At 41.6% G+C, this 15,166-nt stretch overlaps 1 long non-coding RNA gene and 1 pseudogene across 1 annotated transcript; one reads left to right on the top strand and one right to left on the bottom strand.

Moving 5' to 3' along the window:
• Positions 1 to 599: 599 nt before the first annotated feature.
• On the top strand, positions 600 to 14,890 carry LOC124103020 (ectonucleoside triphosphate diphosphohydrolase 5-like; annotated as a pseudogene).
• LOC124103021 (uncharacterized) lies at positions 8,191 to 14,198 on the bottom strand. Its single transcript, XR_009228206.1, has 2 exons — positions 13,722 to 14,198; positions 8,191 to 11,729 (listed from the first exon to the last, which is right to left on the bottom strand). It is a non-coding gene; the product is annotated as an uncharacterized LOC124103021 (long non-coding RNA).
• Positions 14,891 to 15,166: the final 276 nt, after the last annotated feature.

The raw sequence follows: 15,166 nt of genomic DNA, 5'->3' as shown, positions 1-15,166 counted from the left end.
AAGCATATGATTCTCTGGGCAAATCTAATATGTAAATGATTCCAACTTCAGGTACCTAAAAATTTCAAAGTGATGTTTTACACCAATAAATATACTGCTATTTTATTGCTTAAAAAAATAGACCAGAGGGCCAGGATATAAAAGTCACAAAGGTGGTCACTACTCCAAATGCAATGTTAGTTCCTCCCTAAAGCTGATTCCTGTCCTTTTGATCTCTGTCCTTCAAGGCTGCCCATAGAGATTGGGAGTGAGTTCCAACCTCAGTTCTGTCAGCTACGAGTTGTAAAACCTTGGACAAATTACTCAATGTTTTAAGCCTTGGTTTTCTTGTTCATAAAACAGAGATAGAAATCTGTAACTAAAATGAGGTCTTGTTTTTTGTAACCCTTTGGTGGTAGGTGCAAAAGGTTTACAATAGGGTGAAGAGCACCAAAGGTGGTGCACACATTCCTGGCCAACATAGAAATGTGGAGTATGTTGGTTGAATCCTCATGCAAACAAGATCATTATGGTCCTAGTAGGTAGACCAGGTATCTGGACATAAGCCACTACTGGACTGTGAGCAGCACTCCTTCCACAACCAAAACTTCAAGTCACCACACCTTAGGTAGAGTATGGCCACTTCCTGGGGCACAGTCTTTTTCATGCTGGTGGTAGCCTGTGTTTGTAGCACTGTCTTCCAAAGAGACCAGCAGACTTGGTTTGAAGGTATCTTCCTGTCTTCCATGTGTCCCATAAATGTCAGTGCCAGCACCTTGTATGGAATTATGTTTGATGCAGGAAGCACTGGAACTTGAATTCATGTTTACGTCTTCATGCAGAACATTCCCGGACAGCTTTCAGTTCTGGAAGGGAAAAATATTTAATTCTGTGAAGCCAGGACTTTCTGCTTTTGTAGATCAACCTAAGCAGGTGCTGAGAGTATTGAAGAACTCTTGGAGGTGGCCAAGATGAAATTCCCTGAAGTCACTGCACAAGGACCCCAGTGGTCCTGAAGGCAACAGCAGGACTTCACCTACTGCCAGAACAGAAAGCCCAGGCCCTGCTCTTTGAGGTGGAGGAGATCTTCAAGAAGCCACCTTTCCTGGTCCCAGATGACAGTGTTAGCATCATGGATGGATACTATGAAGGCATATTGGCTTGAGTTACTGTGAATTTCCTGACAGGTCAGCTACATGGCCACAGCCATGTAGAGAGACTGTGGGAACTCTGGACCTGGGTGGGGTGAGGGATGCTCTACCCAAATCATATTCCTGCCCCAGTTTGAGAAAACCCTGGAACAAATCCCTAAGGGCTACATCACTTCCTGTTGGAGGCCGTGATCAAGTCAAGATGGCGCCTGGCAGTTTGCCAGGAGGAGTGGTTTGTGAGGCAATGCCACCAAGCCATCAAGATGGTGGGGACTGTTTATTGGCTGATTGCTCTATCTGTAGGGGAGCAATGCTATGATTGGATGATGCTGATTGAGTCAAGCTGTATGTAATCAGTTAGACATATATACCTCTGCTGTTCCGCAATAAAGCAGTTCCTGCTTCAACCTACAAGTTGCTTGTTACCTCCCGGTTATTTTGCCCAGTTGGACTGTGGCAAATGGTGGCCCATACAGGGAACTCTGGGACGCTCGGGGGTAAGTGACAACGTAAGCTGCCTGTCCCCAGAAATAGATAGGACAGGAGGAAAGCTGCTCGCCCCTGAGGAACAGATAGGGCGAGAGGACATATGGCCATTTCAAGAAAATAGAAAAATTGATATAATGTGTTTTTGTTTTGTTTTGTTTCATTTTTGTTTTGTTTTATCTTAGTGTGTTGTGTTGTCTTTGTTACAGAAATATGGGATCAGAAGTTAGTAAAAATCAAACCAAAAAGGTGTTAAGTAAATTGCTAAAGGAAGGAGGCAGCCCAGTAAAACCAAGAACAGTTAGGGCATACGTTGATATGATACAAAAATGTAGCCCATGGTTCTTAAAGGAGGAGTTGTTAAATATACCACAATGGGACAATCATGGTGAAGATTTTAAAAACATAGAAAAGAAAAGCCCAGGAACTCTGCCAGTTGGCACATTACCATTATGGACGTTGATACGATCTTGTTTGCTTAGTCCAAAGCCTTCAGTTCAGACTATGGTAGAGGAAGGAGAAGACATCTTAGATCAAGTAAAAGAGGAAGTCTCTCAAGGTAGTCAGAAAGGGGAAGAAAGTTTAGAGGAGGAAGGGCTATCAGGGGAGGAATTACAACAGGAGGCTGCTACTAACCCCTTTCTATCACCAGAGGGTGTAAGTATTCAACCAACAGCTCCACCTATGTATATGGGGACAACATATGCTGGGTGGCCCCCACCCCCCATAGTTGATAGATGGGATCCTGAGACAGGACCTCGAAGATTAGCATGCCCTGTACTCAAGGATGCAGGAGGGCAGCGATATCACCAGGTTTTGGATTTTAAAACTGTAAAGCAGTTAAAAGAAGCTGTAGCAGCCTATGATCCTCAAGCCCCTTTTACTGTAAGCATTGTTGAATCCATTGCAAGTTTAAACTTGACACCAGCAGATTGGGCTAGCATGCGCAAAGCTGTGCTAAATGGAGGACAATATCTGTTATGGAAAGTTACTAATCAGGAATTGTGTGTGGAGACTGCCAAGTGAAATGCAGCAGCCAGGTATCCACAGAGAAATCTAGATATGTTGCTAGGAGAGGGACCTTATGAGGGTCAGCAGCAACAAGCTGGATATGATCCTGCCATATACTTACAAATCGCTTCAGCTGCGGTTAAGGCATGGAAGACTTTACAAGGACATGGAGATTTTAAAGGTCAATTATAAGGTAATACAAGGAGCTAATGAACCTTACTCTGAGTTTGTGGATAGGCAAACAGCAAGCAGAGTCTTTGGGGATGTAAAACAAGTGATGCCATTAATAAAACAACTAGCTTATGAACAAGCCAATAGATGGTGTAGGGAGGCTATTTGACCTTGGAAGTATAAAGACTTAAATGCATACATTAAATTGTGTAGAGATATTAATGAACCAGTGGTACAGGGCCAAGTCTCAGCAGCTGCAGTAACCCAAGGAGTACAACAGGCTTTAGGTGCCAGGCCAAAAACATGTTATAATTGTGGTCAAGCAGGACATTTTAGAAGGAATTGCCCCATAGGAGGAGGGTTTTAAAACAAGTAACAAAACTGGGGATGATCAAAAAAGAAAAATACCAGGTGTTTGCCCATGATGTCGTAGAGGAAAACATTGGGCTAGTGAATGCCATTCTCAGACTACTGTAGAGGGTACTCCATTGCCAAAAAACGGACAGGGGGGCCCGATGCCCCGGGGCCCACAACTACAAATATATGGGGCATTGAAGGAATCCAGCAACACCATCAGAGTAGCGCCCAGGACACATTATCCATTAACTCCCTTATCAGACAAACCAGAGGGAGCACAGGATTGGACATCTGCTCCTCCGCCAGAGCAGTACTAACTCCAGAGATGGGAGTTCAAATCATTCCCACAGGGGTAAAAGGACCTCTTCCCCCAAGGAACAGTAGGCTTATTATTAGGATGCAGTTCTTCTACTCTAAAAGTACTTATGATAAGTCCTGGGGTAATTGATCCTGATTATGAAGGTGAGATAAAAATTATAGCTAGTTCTCCAAGGGGTATCTCAGTAATTTCACCAGGAGATAGGATTGCACAGTTATTTTTTAAATTTTTTTTTCAAGGCATTAATTTAGAAATTTAATTATATTTCTACTGATACCAATAAAATACCAGCATTCACATAGTTAATGTCATCAGTCATCAACAAGTCAGAACATCACTCTTTTCCTAGCTGATACCGGTTAAGAATTTCTTTTCTTTTTTTTTTTTTTTTCCTAGGAAGTTATTTTATTTATTTATTTTTTAAATTTTTTATTGTTGGCTGTTCAAAACATTACATAGTTCTTGATATATCATATTTCACAGTTTGATTCAAGTGGGTTATGAGCTCCCCATTTTTACCCCATATTACACAGTTATTAATACACCCAGTTTACATGACAAATTTTCTAGTCATACTGTAGAAAGAGGTTCCAAAGGATTTGGCTCCACAGATATAGATTGGGCTATGCTTTCTTTAAATTTAGATTCTCGCCCTATGTTAAAGTTAGCCATTCAAGGACATGATTTCAATGGACTGCTAGTCACAGGAGCAGATCTTAGCATCATCTCTCGTCAAGAATGGCCAAAAGATTGGCCTTTACAACAAGCCACTCAAAAGCTTGAGGCCTAGGAGTGGCGACTAATCCCCATAGAAGTGCGATGGTATTAAAATGGAAGGATCCTGAAGGATGTGAAGGAACTATACAGCCATATGTATTGGATTATCTTCCTATAATTTTATGGGGACGAGATGTTCTAGGTCAATTGGGATTAACATTAACAAATAACATTCCACATATCAATCCAAATGCACCCACTATCATGGGTGGACAAGGTTTTAGGAAAGGAAAAGGATTAGGAGAACAAGGACAAGGTATAGCGGCACCAATACAAATAGATAAAAAACAGATAGACATGGATTGGGTTTTCAGGAGGGGTCACTGAGACAATAAAAATTACTTGGAAATCAGAAAGGCCAGTATGGGTTCCTCAGTGGCCACTGACTAAAGAAAAGATACAATCAGCCCATGACCTGGTCAATCAACAATTAGCGGAGGGACATATACAACCTTCTGTATCTCCCCATAATACTCCCATTTTTGTCATCAAAAAGAAATCTGGTAAATGGAGATTATTGCAAGATTTAAGAGCTATTAATAACGAAATGGTTATTATGGGAATTGCTCAATCGGGGATTCCTCAATTGTCTGCTTTGCCAAAAACCTGGTATGTTTTAGCTATAGATATTAAAGATTGTTTTTTCTCCATTCCAATTCATCCTGAGGATAGTCCACGTTTTGCATTTACTGTCCCTGCGCTGAATCATGAAGGTCCTGATCAGGGATATTAATGGAAAGTACTCCCTCAAGGGATGGCTAATAGTCCTACTATGTGTCAAGTTTATGTTGACAAAGCAATCCAGCCACTTAGAAATCAAAATCCTGAACTATAAGTATTTTATTATATGGACGATGTATTATTAGCACACAAAGATAAAAATACATTGCTAGAATGCTATGCTACACTTACAAACTTATTAAAAATTATAATCTAGAGATAGCAATAGATAAAGTACAATTAAATTTTCCAATTAATTATTTAGGAGTTCTATTATCCTCGACCATGGTCCGCCCACTAAAAATTCAAATACGAGTAGATCAACTTAAAACACTTAATAACTTTCAAAAACTGTTAGGAGACATAAATTGGATAAGGCCTTATCTAGGCATACCAACAGGAGAGTTGGGACCTTTATTTGATATCTTAAAAGGTCCATCAGATCCAAATTTACCCCGAATGTTAATGCCTGAAGCGAGAAAAACATTAAAATTCTGACTGGACAATGGAAAGGTCCTAACCCAGTGATTGTCTGGAGCCAGAGGGGTCTGTTTGTGTGTTTCCACAGGGAGAACAGCAGCCGATTTGGATTCCAGACAGACTAACTAAAGCGATTTCTACAGACCAAAAAGAAGATGATTTGGCTCAAATCCATAACAGCTGATATCCAGAACTCCAGTTTAGCTATCCTTACATCTTCGACAATGGTTCTCCCACACCTGGATGCTAATGAATAATGAGCACCATTGAGGCCTATTTCAAATGTAAAAAATCTTGAGGCTTACTTGTGGGAATACCTTCAAACCCATATGCAAGTTACAGAAAGAAGGATGGGATATCAAAAGAAGAGTCAAACCCAGGTGGTAGCCAGGATGCTTTTTTTTTTTTAAATATTTTTATTTTTTAGTTTTTGGTGGACACAACATCTTTGTTTGTACGTGGTGCTGAGGATTGAACCCGGGCCACACGCATGCCAGGTGAGTGCGCTACCGCTTGAACCACATCCCCAGCCCCAGGATGCTTTTTTCAATATCTATTTTATTATGTCCTTTCCCACATCATGGAGTTCTATTTTATTTTTTGAGTTCATAATTTTGATCCTACAGACCTAGGTTAATGTTTTTCTGATCAGTTCTAGTTTTTGATCAACTGTGGAGTTTTTAAACATTGCAATGGAGATTTCACCTGTGAAAAGCTACAAGGCCTTTACTATTGTAAAGTGTGCACACTTGTGTTATGTGTTGTATGTCTGTATGTGTGTATGTCCATATGTCATACACATGCTATGAAAATTGACAGATATATGAGGAGCGCTCATAAAAAATTAAAAAAAAATGGATCCAAATATCTTTTATTCACGTGATTTAAACAGTTCAATTTAAATTGGTTAAACAGATGAAAGTAAAGATGTCTTTAAAATGAAGCTTGCAAGTTTTTCTAGGTGTTAAAAAAAAACTAATAAAATGTTGATGCCTAGGAAATAATCTATCTAAATTCAGAAATTTAAAAGGATTGTTTTAAAATGCAAACAAAACTCCTATTTGTTTACTTTCACCTTTCCTTTTCATTATATCTAATAATTCTGTTCAGGATAATGTACTAAATTTTTCAGAAAATTGTTTTCTTAGTGCCTGCTGGAATGCTACACAATTTTCTTTAGCCATCATTGCCAGAATTCCTACCTTCATCCCAGTGCCAGTGAAGACAAAAATAGAAGAATTTCCAGTATTACTGAAAACCAAACGAGACTTCAGAATTACAGCTACCATCATCACAGCTGTTGCTGTTTTTGCTGCTGCTGCTGCAGCTTCTGTGATAGCTATCACACAAACTGTACAAACTGCTGCATCAATAAATAATGTTAACTCAACAAGTAGCACAAGCTTTACAAACACAAAACATTATTAATGATCATCTTAGAAATGGAATTCTGATGCTCAACCAAAGAGTCGATTTACTTCAAGAAAAAATAGATATATTAATGGATTCCTCTGCTTTAAGCTGCTTACAGAACTTACCTGGACTGTGTATCACTTCTATGCATTATGATAATATTTCTCAAGCAGCAGATCTTTCCAGACAACTAGGAGCCATGCTTAATGGCACATGGACTGTAAAGTTTCAAAATTTAACTAATCTATTGAGACAAAAAATTGTAACTCTTAATAGTACCAGGGTGTCTTTGCCAACGGTGTCATCAGTGGTACAATTTTTCCAAGGGCTTCTCACTTGGAGCAGTCAATGGCTTGGTATCGTGGCATTTTGTATTCTCCTCCTTCTGCTTGTAGCAGGTTGTTTATGGTGTTTGTGTAAATTACACAGACAACAAAAAGAAACCACTATGGTCGTTAAACAGGCCATGATGGCCCTAGAAACAGGGTAAGATCCACAAGAATGGCTAAATATATTGGGCTGGTAGTCAAAGACGGGTAAGATCCAATTACAATGGTACCAACCTAAGCCAGGAGGCTGACAATTTGAGGTCAAACCATCCAGTGATGGGTAAGGACCATATGTAGTATTGGACTACCTAAGATAGGCACGGTCCCTAAACCACATACTTGTTGTTTAATAAAACAAAAAGGGGGAGATGTTGGAGGCTGCTATCAAGTCAAGATGGCGCCTGGCAGTTTGCCAGGAGGAGTGGTTTGTGAGGCAATGCCACCGAGCCATCAAGATGGTGGGGACTCTTATTGGCTGATTGCTCTATCTGTAGGGGAGCAATGCTATGATTGGATGATGCTGATTGAGTCCAGCTGTATGTAATCAGTTATATATATATACCTCTGCTGTTCCGCAATAAAGCAGTTCCCGCTTCAACCTACAAGTTGCTCGTCACCTCCCGGTTATTTTGCCCAGTTGGACTGCGGCAACTTCCTTTGAGATGTTTAGTAGCACTTATAAGCTCTATACACAGAGTTACTTGGGATTTGGATTAAAGCTGCAGGACTGGCAACCCTGGGAGCCCTGCTGACAGAAGGGAATGATGGACACACTTTCTGGAGTGTGTCTCTCTCTGGGATACACTTTCCCAGAGACTGCAACTGGTGAAAGGTAGCCCCCAAGGCCCAAGATGGTCGGAAGAAGGTTGGAAGCAGATTGGATATTTCGGGGTGTGAAATACCAGTTTGGTGGCAACTGAGAAGAGAAGGGCTTTGAGCCTTGCTACTGAAATATCCACAGATCCCAAACCCGGAATGAACCACACGAGACACTGGCTGCAAAGAGCAGGAGGCGTTTATTCTCACACAGGCGCCTGCGGGTGCACAGCAAAACCTCAGCCGGAGCTTCGGTGAACTGGCACACCGGGCTTTGGGGTATAGATCTTTTATAGGGAACAGGTGGGTTAGGTCTTAGCTTAGCACAGCAACAGCCTTCCTATTGGTCCCTCTGAATTCAGCAGTTGAGTCACCTAGGGGGGTAAACTTGTTTTCTCACTTTAGTTCTCAGAAAAACCATAAAATTGCATCCTGTCCTTTTAGTTCCTGTTTTTACCCCGTTTGCTCAAGTTTGGCCCTTCCGGGGTTATCTATATGGAACATCTTGCAGCTTCAGGGCACAGGGGTTAGTTTTCCTAATGTTGGGCCTGGGGCCTTGGGGTCCTTCATTCCCCCCTTTTTTTATATCATGGATATAATCTTATATCCATTGACCCATCTGCTCGGATTCCAGCATTATTTCAGCTGACGGCTCAGCATACTGGTTGGGGGTTGGTATTTACTATTAATCTAATTTTGAATAGGACCCCAGGGTCATAGGCAGTTTTATGATATATTCTCAGGCCCCATTGTTTTTTTTTTTTTATCCAATCTTTTGATGCTTTGCCTGCCTGAGTAAAGGTAATGTTTAAGGGGTTGCAGGCAAATGCGGTACATGGCCCTGCCCCGTACCATTTCAGGCTCCTGCAAGAGTCGGCAGAAAGTGGGGGATCCTGTTTTTTTTTTTTTTTTTTTATTTGAATTAAATCCCAAGATGAGCTTGGCTTCTACTATGCATCCCCCGTAGTTTTATATCCCCAAGACTTACAATAGTAACTTTCATGTTGCCCACATTTTTGTGCCTGCGACTTAGTTTTCAGGCCCTAGGGTAGGCCATCAAGCCCAAAGGGGGTATTTTGCGGATGTTTTTTTTTTTTTTAAATTATATTTCTTGTCCCCGATAATACTTGTCATGTCTGGCTCACAGATTGGTTGGGGTTAACTGATATGGGGAAGACACAGCACAAAGCAAGAAAAATTAACAGCGAGTGAGTCTTATCTTTAGCGGATTTTGGGTACGTTGCAACTTTCATTCTGGATCCGGAGAGGTGTCTGCGGACTCCTGTGGATGTGCAGTCTTCACGTGGGAAGCATGGATCTAAGCAGCGATGCCGTCCACTTTGAGTGCAGTAGGAGTGGTCAGCAGGATAGTGTAGGGTCCTTTCCACCGCGGTTCGAGGTTCCTGCTCTGGTGCCTGCGTACCCAGACGGTATCTCCGACCTTGAAGGGATGTGGCAGTAAGGGGGTTTTAAGTTCCTCTTTGTATGCTGTGGCTAGAGGCTTCCAGACCTCGTTCTGGACCAATTGCAAAGCATGCAAATGAGTCTGCATAGATGGGGTGAGGGAGGCATAGGTTTTAGTTTTATAAAAGTTAATAGCGGGAGGTGGGGCACCGTACAGGATTTTAAATGGGGTTAGTCCATGTGGGCCTGGGGTGTTTTGGGCCCCATACAAGGCTAAAGGTAGGAGTTGTACCCAGTCTCTAGTGCCAGTTTCAAGTGTCAATTTAGTTAAAGTCTCCTTAATGGTTCTATTTATCTTTTTTACCTGTCCTGAACTTTGGGGTCTATAACCATAATGTAATTTTTAATTAATCTCCAATGTATTGGCTACCGCCTGACTTACCTGGGAGACGAAGGCAGGCCCATTAAATGTTTCCTTTTTGGTCCTCATTATCAGGATCAAAGGGAGTAAACCTCCGATAAGCCTCTTTTAATTTTTTTAAGAAGGCTGTCGGAGTTTCCTCTGACCCCTGGATAGTCTGTCTTACCTGAGCCAAATTGGTGGGCCGTCGCCCTGCTCCATGGAGACCCCCCTGCTCCATGGAGACCCGCTATGAGTAACTGGCGATAGAGATGTAGGTGGTTCTCACCTGCTTCAGTCGCATAGTCCCAGTTTGGCCGGGTTAAAGGAAAAGCTTCGTTAATCAAATTTGTGAGTTGGGTGGGGCGCCCGTCGTCCCCTGGCACATTTTTGCGAGCTTCCAAAAGAGCCTTTTGTTTTTCCTCTGTGTCTAATAGAGAAATCTTTAATTCTGCTACTTAGGGCTGGATAACCATATTAGCAAACATCAAGTCTACCTGTTTTGTCTAGAAATAAAAGCCTTAGACTAAAACTATTCTAGTAGTTTCTTTGACAGTTATCAGGCATTTCTGTCTAAGAATCTCTCTTGTAGCCTCCAGTCTATTTATTTATGGAAGTTACATTTAATTATTATTATCATTTAAGATGTCCAGGAACAGCTGTGCTTTGGCTTTGACTGTCTTTGCTAAGTGTTTAAGATGAAGCAAGTCAAACTGACTTTTGTTTCTACCTATTGTTTACAGTCAGCTGAGTTATCCTGGGAGTCCTCGGGAACTTCATAGCAGCTTTTCAGTTCTGCTAGTGCCATTTGCGCTAGGATGGGTCCAGGCCTTGTTTGACCATATGGCTTCCCTCAGAAGCATCAGGGATGTCTCCCTTTTTTAATGACCCTCTTCTTTACAGCAAATGCACCATTTGGCTTTCTGTCCTCCACTGGTCTCATTAATCTCCCTGCTCAGGAGGTTATGTGGCCTAGAGTTGCTGAGCCCTTTGGAGAAGTCCCCTATTCCCTGATTCAGACTGACTCAGAGGGCAAGAGCCAAATATTGGTTTTCTTGGCCCTTTTAATTTAACTAATTTTAAAAACTTGATCTTAAACATCCAGCAAATAAGTTAACAGCCTTATATTAAGAGCACTGGGCTTTAATGTCTATCTCTCTATCCTGTAGGTGATAACTCTTTATCTTATGTTGACCCAGGTTGTGTTCTTAAAGCAATACCTCTTTAGAATATTAATAGGCAATCCTTAAACCATTTATAAGCAAACTACAAAACAAAACTAACTAGGGTAAAAACATATTTAGCTTATATAATAGCTACCTTGAATTCTGGCAGGGTCATACATCATAATTTCCTGTTTGAGATCCTAGTAATCTTGGCAAAAACCTACTTTTGGACACAACTTTAACTGTACTGAAATCTGGCTTACTTTTTTTATAGCCATTTTCACATGTAGTGAGATGGGACAGAGCCTTATCTCAAGTAAGGCAGGGCTCTTTATAAATTTTAAGTACTATAGTTCTGAAGCTGATCATTTTATAAAGTTTACATAAATTGTTGTTCAAGTTTACATGAACATTAGCTAACACAACATAATATCACACCTAAAATATGAATTAAAGGCTGAAAGCTTTTAACCTCTTGTAGAAAAGTAGTAATGTACTTTTGTGTTTTGCAATAAAACCTTTACACAGATTAGGCTCTTATTAACTTAAAAATACATAAATTGTATCTTAGAGTAGAAAGTAACATGGAACTGTACATATCTTATTGATAACAAGTTCAGTTATAGAACACAAATGATATAATTGAATTTCTAACATTTTTTTTTTTTAAGCCTAAAATTACCATACAACTTTAGAACACCAGCTTGATATAATGTTCTTTTGAAGCTTTTACCTTACAGACTTGTATACCTGGAAGATATGAACACATTAATAACACCATAATTACATAAACCTCCTTTTGTTCACATTTTGAAACAATACTTGTAAACTTTTAAATTTAAGCAGAGTTAACATTTTATTAGGGCCTTTTTGAACACCTAGAGAAACTTATAAGCTTAATTTTGAGGACATCTTTACTTTTATCTGTTTACCCAATCTAAATTGAACCGTTTGAATCACGTGAATTAAAGATATTTGGATCTATTTTTAATTTTTTTTTTTTAGGCTACCCAGTTCAAAATTGAAACTTTTAAAATTTTTTTATCCCAAGTATTTAAGTTTTCTAGCATGAACTATCTGAAATCAAACTAAACAATTGCTTAAACCCAACTTTTAACTGCAAGATAGTGCAATGTTTTAGAAACCCATTCAGATACCAGATTGTTACAATAAAATTTATTATTATTTATTTTTTAGACACATATTTAACCTAGATTATCTCTAAGAAACAATTAGACAACCAGATAAGAAAATATCTCTCCAGGTTTTGAACTTTCATTTAATTATGACTCCCATCAGTGGCACCATAGATTTTCCTATGAGTGGACCAGATGTTTTCACGTAGGGGCAACTATAGGTGTAAAATCAAGGGTCTCAGTGTGACTGGCTTTACTGCATTCAGTGTCCCTTCTTTTTAAGTAAACAGAGGTTAAGTAAACAGATCCTTAAGATGTAGATAAGGACCCAGGGAACTCCCCAGAGCTAAATGGCTCTGGCAGCTGCTGGGAGTCCCTTAATCTTATCTTTCACCCACAGGATCAGTTCCTCTAGTTTAGGTATTTTTTTTTTTTTTAACTTGTTAGTAGCCAGCTCCCAAAAAGTCCATCCTCTGCTTGCAGTTGTTTCGAGTGCTAGGCTTCCCCAAGAAAGCAGAGTGGGAACTCCTTAAAAGTCCCCTTGAGAGTGTCAAAATTTGTGACTGAAAATTTGGTTTCCATCTCTAAAGCCAATTAACATTAATTTAATAATGAGGACAGGGCTTTGAGAAAAGTCAAAGCGAGATGTCAAAGTTGTTAAATCCCCAGCAGGCATCTCTATTTGCACTCAAGCCGGTTATGGGGGGGGAAGAAAACATTGCTTCCCTAGTCTCAGTATTCAGCCTTAGATAGAATTTATCATCCGCCTTGGGCTGCATTTCCAAGCAGCCTGACTCCAGGAAGACCCGTTCGCTTCCTGGGGTGGAGGGGCCGGGAGGAACAGGGACGGGACAGATCCGCCATACCGCCGGGTGGAATCCTCCCGGCGGACTGCGTGGATCCCACCCATGCAGGAGGGGATTCGCAGAGGTCCTGAAAGGTTAAAAGCCATGATCTGGATGGCCATGCGGCCCCGGCTGAAAGACAATCTCTGACTTTGCAAATTAGAGAGAGAGATGGAGGGACTCTCCTGGGGGCCATTTAACTTCGAGGGTGGGCCAATATTGGCCACTCCGTGGTACAGAGTGTTACCCATTTTTTCTTTTTGACTGCCACGGACAGGTTGTCTGCCCGATCTTGAACGTCTTGCCAATGATCTAGAGTTAGGCTCAAAGGGGTTGTTAGTGATTGTCCCATGTTATTCTCAGAGAGGAAATAGAGAGACAGACACAATGACACAAAAACGAAACCAAACAGTGAGATCGCTGCGCGGCTTCGGTGGAAACCGAACAAATCAGATGGCCTGGGAGAAGTTTGTACTTCTTTGTCGCCTACAAAAATGGTGTAACCCTCGGAAACACCGGGGGCCCCAAAGAAATGGACCCTTCTGATCCCTGGGACGTCTCCCAGGGTGGCAGGGGAGAAGTCCGAGTTCGTCAACTCCTTCTCAAGCTGCCTCAGAATACTAAATGACAGAACTGCCTCAGAATACTCAGAATACTAAATGACTATGCCTAGGATCATATAGTCTTACAGACGCTGCGCGGAACAAAGAACAGATAACCAACAGGACAACAAGACAGTCAGTTTGAGATGGCCAGCTTACCTCCCAGTGATGTCGGGTGTCCTCCGGATAGGGACCGGGATCGGAACCAGAACCGGGATCTTGGATCTCGGTGGAGCCTCCACAATGAAATATCCACAGATCCCAAACCCGGAATGAACCACACGAGACACTGGCTGCAAAGAGCAGGAGGCGTTTATTCTCACACAGGCGCCTGCGGGTGCACAGCAAAACCTCAGCCGGAGCTTCGGTGAACTGGCACACCGGGCTTTGGGGTATAGATCTTTTATAGGGAACAGGTGGGTTAGGTCTTAGCTTAGCACAGCAACAGCCTTCCTATTGGTCCCTCTGAATTCAGCAGTTGAGTCACCTAGGGGGGTAAACTTGTTTTCTCACTTTAGTTCTCAGAAAAACCATAAAATTGCATCCTGTCCTTTTAGTTCCTGTTTTTACCCCGTTTGCTCAAGTTTGGCCCTTCCGGGGTTATCTATATGGAACATCTTGCAGCTTCAGGGCACAGGGGTTAGTTTTCCTAATGTTGGGCCTGGGGCCTTGGGGTCCTTCACTACAATGAAGTGCTGACAATGGTGCAAGGAAAGCTTCACCAGCCAGAGGAGATCCAAGGAAGGTCCTTCTATGCTTTCTCTTACTATTATGACGGAGCCATTGAAACACACATGATTGATTATGAAAAAGAGGGTGTTTTAAAAGTTGAAGAGTTTGGGAAAAAAAGCCAAGGAAGTGTGTGAAGATAACTTGGAGAACTTCACCTCAGACAGTCCTTTCCTACGTATTGGATCTCAGCTACATTACTGCCCTACTAAAAGATGGCTTTGGCTTTGCAGATAGCGCCCTCTATTTTGGGGGGTGGAGTACCAGGGATTGAACTCAGGGGCACTCGACCACTGAGCCACACCCCCATCCCTATTTTGTATTTTATTTAGAGACAGGGTCTCACTGAGTTGGTTAGGGCTAGCTTTTGCTGTGGCTGACTTTGAACTCGCAATCCTCCCACTCTCAGACTCCAGAGATGCTGGGATTACAGGCGTGCCCAACTGCGCCCGGTGAGATAGCACCTCTTACAGCTCACCAAGAAAGTGAACAACACAGAGATGGGCTGGGCCTTGGGGGCTACCTTTCACCAGTTGCAGTCTCTGGGCATCTCCCACTGATGCCAAGCACTTCCTCTGAGGCCTGCAATCACCAACAACCTTTTTAAGGGGAGAAGAAGAGAAGTCTTGGTCATTTTCTGAGCTAGTCTGGGGAGTACCTGGATTGAGGATAGTAGGTGGCTTGATCAGGGTGGAGGGACTTTCATATACAGATCTTGACCTTGAGCCTAGATATTTGGGTAGAATTAATTTCACATGTCTAATGTGAACTATTACCTAACCATTTGCGGGGCACAGATGGCTCTAGAATTTAAATCATTGAGAGTCTTTGTATGACACAGAGAACCCTGTGAGCCAAAAAGAATAGCTTTGGAA

The sequence above is a fragment of the Marmota monax genome, unplaced genomic scaffold (assembly GCF_021218885.2).
Source record: "Marmota monax isolate L192 unplaced genomic scaffold, Marmota_monax_Labrador192_F-V1.1 WCK01_AAM20220418_F8-fsc00059, whole genome shotgun sequence".
Classification (NCBI taxonomy): domain Eukaryota; kingdom Metazoa; phylum Chordata; class Mammalia; order Rodentia; family Sciuridae; genus Marmota; species Marmota monax.
This window is presented reverse-complemented; position numbering and strand designations above follow the sequence as displayed.